Source organism: Hemibagrus wyckioides, linkage group LG24 (assembly GCF_019097595.1).
Source record: "Hemibagrus wyckioides isolate EC202008001 linkage group LG24, SWU_Hwy_1.0, whole genome shotgun sequence".
Lineage (NCBI taxonomy): Eukaryota > Metazoa > Chordata > Actinopteri > Siluriformes > Bagridae > Hemibagrus > Hemibagrus wyckioides.
Window position 1 is genome coordinate 8,520,228 of NC_080733.1, and position 6,519 is coordinate 8,526,746.

Sequence of the window (6,519 nt, forward strand, 5' to 3'; positions counted from 1 at the left end):
GGAAGTTTATTTGTATATTAATAAGAGAATGAAAGAAGGCGCAGTGTAAGAACTGTCAATGAAATGAAATAGGTCAAACATTACTCTTTGTATATGTTTGACTGGACAGACTTTTTTTTATTATTTTTTACTATGATTATTTATTAGCTACATTTAATTTTGGTAGTGCTACAATGCTATGAAGAATAGATCTGGGTTTTTGTCACTGTTCACATTACATTATTGTGTATTTTGTTATTACAGTATGTAGGATTTTTTACTATATTAAAAATAATAGAAAACAGTAACAAACAAAAAACAAAAACAAAACATGATTGACAACAGTGAGTTGTTTGAGAAAGAAATACTTTATATTATACCTGGATTGCTGTGGGTTACCTTCATAGTCCTGTAATGTATTCACAGTGCTGAGGCAGAGAGTTATGTTGAATTTCATGGGAAATTTATATACATACATCATACGCCAGCTCACATACATCAAATGGCGTCATGCTCTAACTTCAGGACTATAGGCACGAAAGAAATCCAGCTACACTTTATTTGACAAGACCACAGGCAGGCAGGCAGGAGAGAAAGAGAGAGGGTGAGAGTGAGAGTGAGGGCAAAAGATCATGAAATTATAAACAGAGTAAACACAGCTGAGAGAATGAAAAAACCTGAATCCTCAGTTGAAAAAAAAATAAGATTTAGCTTTTCTTTCTTGTCAAACTGCTAAGGTATTTATTTGTTCTTTAATTTCATCTGAATCTAGTGAATGACAGATGCTACAGTCCTGTAAGATGGAGCACTAACTAGTCAATAACACTTTATAATGAGCACTCATTAAAATGTTAGCATATTTCTGCCAGAAATGATATTGAAAGATAACGACAAATGAAGTGACCATATGCCATAATGTTTTAAAAATCACTGGAGAAGTCAGTTCCCTCAAAAATGAGAATGGGTTATGAAATGTAAGAATACATACCCAGGTAATACTGTATTTTGCTCTACATCTGCTTCAACTGCCCGTATGCTAACACAAGCGAGAATATGACAACATGTGTTTCTTAATATTAAAACAAGCTGTGCATAGCCTTTGTGTCAGCAGCCTGTAATTGTTTAAGTGCTCTGATTAAAATGTCACGGTGCAATTAAACATGGATTAGTAATTGTTCTGAATCACACTTAATTAAATAACGCCCCAAAATACCACAGCCATAATGTTTAAAGAGCCATGAGTCAGACCAAACATTACTCTTGATTAGTCGTAGTATCATAGTCGTCACAGTATTTCTTATATGAAGAAGAGATGAGGGTGGGGGTGGAATTATACTGGAAACCCTTCAGAGTAGTCTAGAAATGTCAAATTTCACTGAATATCGAGTAGAAGATGGACACATTATAAATTGCCATCAGTTACAGTTACTGCCAAAACTGTTGCTATTGCAGATACAGTAGCACACTCATCAATCGATAGCTGTCCTGCTGTGTGTGCTGGAGATTGTAGCACTGCGGCAACAGGACCCCCTCCTTCCCTCGCTGCCTGTTAGCACTTTATGATTGATTAGGAGTGCAAGAAAAGGACTGCCTGCTAAAAGCGAATAAATTTCAACTACATGAGAATTGAATTACTGTGAGGATGGGGAGAGGGCAAGACATTTACATTCACACCTATGTGTAGGTATGCGATAAACAAATTTTATTCAGAGCAACATAGAAGTCAAGCACAATCCAAACTGCAACGAAAGTCAAATTCAATGCAGCTGATTCTATTTCAGGTGCCACATAGAGATAAGAAGGAAAACTCCAGTGAAATAGCTACAGTAAATGTAGCTATGCCTACACAGCCATCAATTCATTAGCAGGTTCTTTTCATGCAGCTTGTTTCCTGCTTCAGAGACCTATGTTGTGTTTATGTGAATATACAGTTTATTGCTTGTATGTGGTATGAGGACAATCCTTTATGTATCTGTATCTGTACATCTCTGAATTTAGAAATATCTTTGCTCCTTCTCGTGTAAATCCAGCCTGGAGATAAAGGAAGCTGTACAAGATTTATATTTACAATAGCTTAAAAACCCATTTGTTTATAGTTTCAGATATGGCCTTCCACAATACAAAGCAGAGGTGAGACATCTGGGTGGCAAGGGAAGAGCACAGAGGGTAAAGTTTCCATGGCAACAGCATAAGGATGTGCGTGTGTATTTATATGTGTGTGTGTGTGTGTGTGTGTGTGTGTAACAATAACCAAATGGAATTCTTAGCACTGATTAAAAATTTGAAGACTGTATTCCTGGTTAGTTTGCATGGCACCAAGCATATAAAAGGAAGCTCTAATATTTTTTCAGACAAAATTATGAAAACAGACACCGAGAGAAATATGCATGAAAATACATTGAAGGGCAATGAAAGGAAAGAGCGAAGAACAAACCGGAAATGAAAGAAAAAGAAGAAAAAGTAGTCATCAAGTAATCAAGTAGTATGAATGTGTAGAAGCAAATGAAATAAGTGAAGCGGAGTTGGAAGAGAGTTATTAAAGGGATGTAATTAAACGGTGGTTGTGATGAAAGTCTCCAGCAGAAGGATCATAATATTGAGACGATGGAGTATGTTGAACGGCCAGAAATAAAATAACTGAATGAAAGTAATTGATGTATAATATATGTGATGATATTAATGAATTAAATTGTGAAAATATGAATAGATTAGACGACATTGTGGTGTAGCATCGCTGTCTCACAGCTCCAGGGCTCCTGCTTTGATCCTGAGCTCAGCCTACTGCCTGGAGTCTCACATGTTCTCTCTATGACTGTGTGGCTTTCTTTCCTTCCAGTAACATGCTAGTAGGTGGACTGGCAATGCTAAATTTCCTCTAGTTGTGAATGAGTGTGTGAATGTGTGTGCATGGTGCCCTGTGATGACTGGTGCCCCATCCAGGGTAATTCCCAGGGTAAGACCAAGCTAAAGCAAAATTACTGAAGGTAAGACAAACAGCTTAAACACACATTTATGCTTTGCACTGTAATGATCATTTGTTATGAATATGTGAGAACTTGTTCCCTTTCGAATTGGGAGAATCCTATATTATATTAAGCAGACATTCAAAATTATATTGTAGATGGTCCTAATAGATGGTCCTACATGTATGATTTTGAATGGTGTTATGAGAAGAAATGGATGAAATGCCTTAACAAAAATAACCTTGGCTTATACCAACATGTGTAAAATACATTAAAACCAGTAAATGGTGGCAACAAAGCATGGAAAATATTAGACTAAAATATTTTCACTATGTTCTCCCTGTGCTTGCTGGGTTTCCTCCGGGTGCTCCGGTTTCCTCCCACAGTCCAAAGACATGCTTCTAGGCTGATTGGAGTCACTAAATTGCCTGTAGTGTGTGATTGTGTGAGTGAATGAGTGTGTGTGTGTGCCCTGCGATGGGTTGGCACTCCGTCCAGGGTGTATCCTGCCTTGATGCCCGATGACGCCTGAGATAGGCACAGGTTCCCCGTGACCCGAATATAGATCGGATAAGCGGTACAGACAATGAAAAAATACACTATAAAACACTATAAAATGTTATAGTAATCGTATATAATATTGTAGTTATAATTAAGGAGTATTTTATATAATATTAAATGTCATTTCTTTTTACCTGGATATGGTCCACATTCAGCGTTAAAGGGACTATTGTGGCACTAAATGTAAGTTGATTATCTTGTGTTCAGTGACACACTGGAGACTATTGTGTTCATTTCTAGTGGTCTATAGTGTGTCTTAGTCTGCTTTTTTTTTTGGAGCAAGGTCTCTGTCTTGTGTCCACCCACTGCCCTCTATATTGAGACACCAGCATATATACCACAAATGAGCTGAGTCAGTATCAGTGCAAAATTGTTAAACACTGAAATACACAGACTTTCCTGTTGCAACTCCTGATAATGTTGCATTGTGGAATAAAAGTTGATTTGATTTAAACCAAAGTGATTGCTCTATAAATAACTGGGCAAAATGACAATAACAAAATGGCTTATTAAATGGAAAATTGTTTATTAATCTCTGTCGGATTACAAAATGACATCGGTAGATTCGTATTAAATTCAGTGCTGTTGTTTGGTTACTCATCTTAGATCCCAGGATGAATGTTTTACTTATGAATAAACCTGAATGAGCAGGTGGTGGAAGCAAGGTCATGCTGAATATGAAAAACAAAAATTGTGCCAAAATATGTTCCCAATTAGAAAAGTATATCAGAAATCTACATTCAGAACAACATGATTACATAAATACACACATTGTCTAAACAAGTTGACATTTGTTTATTTCCTCTTGATTCTGGAGCTCTCATTTTTCCCCGTAAAATGTACACTATATGGCTATAGTGACTATCATCACTTTCATCTGTGGACCCAACCTGGTGGCACTGAATTGTATATGATGTTTTTACATGCTTTTGCATTACAGTTTCCCTTCACTGTAATGCAGAGCTCCAAACCTGTTCCAGCATGACAATGCTCCTATACACAAAGCGAACTCTATGAAGACACGGTTTGTCAAGGCTGGCGTGGAAAAAAATCGAGTGTCCTGTACAGAGCCCTGACCTCAACCCCACTGAACACCTTTGGCATAAACTGGAACGCTAATTGCACCCTTGACCTCCTCACATAACATCAGTGCATATCAGTGTATATTTATAATTTATAAAAAATATGGATTTCAAACGTTTAACAAATATTCCTCATCCATCTACTTTACAGACGTTTCCTGCTGGAGTGCTTATTATTTGATGGATTAGTTGTTGAATTATTTCTTCAGTAATGTGACCCGATAACCAAAGCCATACTTGGATTGTTAGTGGATTTGATGGGGGGAAAAAAATCCAGAAACTATTACAGATAGTGAGGCCGGAGTGATCAGTCTGTGTGAGCAGTCTGTTCTGAAGCACATGTACAGCTGGATTAATTAGCAGCCCCCTGTGTGGAGAGATCTTCATCAAGTTATTTCCAACATTTATTGGCATGAAATCATTATCTCTGTAATAATGATTCATCGAGGTTCCAGCAATTACACAGTCTTGGAGAAATCAGCAGTATACCAGAAACTCTTTATTCCTAAGATTAAATGTCTCAGAGAGTTGTAGGACCAGGTAATGACATTTAGACTTAGCCCTGATTTTAAAATGATGTGCAGAATTGGGTTTATTATGGAGAGTGGTCACTTTCTGTGTTCACTCTGTAAGAGTAATGCATGTTGGTGTGGTGTTATATATTGCTCACTGTAATTCACTTCAGCATCACTTTAGAGAAAATTGAAAAAACAGGGAGAAGAAGAATGGAAACCCAATAATGTGACTAAAAGGGGGCTAAAAAAATAAAGAATATTTAGTGTTCTGGACTATAGTATAGAAAAGAGGATAATTTCAAACATATTTTTAGTAAGTGTGTGTGTGTGTGTGTGTGTGTGTGCAAAAGACAGAAAGAAAAAAGTACCAATCATGCAACATCTTTTACTCTTTGTTTTTATTTGGTATTATGCACTATGAAATTAGAGCACATAAGGAAAACCAGAAAGCAGAGACAGCGCCACCAACCATAATCACCGAAATCACCATAATTAGGAAAACCAAGCAGACAAACTCGGAATTCAGAATTTCTATTGTGCACAATATTTCAAATATATTTCAGAATCAGTATCATTTGCTGAATCACACACACTCACATGACATAAGGTCATTCTTTTAAGAAGAATAATGTGAAAGGTTCCTTCTTTACAGATCTGAACTGGGCCGGATCGATGAGACCCCCATTCTCTTAATACATCTCATTTTCTAATCAGTTGAATTAAAATATTCTATTCCATTCTATGCAAAATGGCCTGGAAAAGGCTGAGAAATGCTTTAAACGATTTAAACATTCACATAGTTTGTAAGCAGAAGCATGAAAACTTAAATCTGCTTGGTTCCTTATTATGTCACTCAATATTTTCTCATCCCACAGCACTAGTCTCTCTCTCTCTTTTTTTCTTTTTGGTTGGAGACATCTTAGTCTCTATGTTTAAAGCTTTGGGGTTTAGTTTTGAAGGACATAAATGAAAAAGAAAGCAATCGGTAAACTACAAATTCTCGCTTATTTGGTTCTAGCCTGCTAGCTCTCTACAAATTTTTTTTTCTTATTTTCATAAACAGTGGGTCAAAAGTAAAATAGTTATGAAATTATATTACTAAAATGTCAGTTTGGTCATGTGTATTTTTCTGTATTTAGGTTCAGTAAACAGATATTATGATGAGAATAATCTCTATGTTTCAAAAAGAGTATGAATAATAAATTATGCCTTTTAAATAATTCTGTGCTTTTCAAATGTTTTATGAAATGTCGTGTCTTGTTTGACCCACAGTTTTTCTCAAGTTTCTAAAAAAACATTTTCACATGCTCCTTCCACTGCAATAAAAAAAAAAGAAATTAAAAGGGAAGGAGAAATAAAAAATTGCAATAATAACAATATAAACAATAATTATAATATTAACACTTTGGAAATGATAAT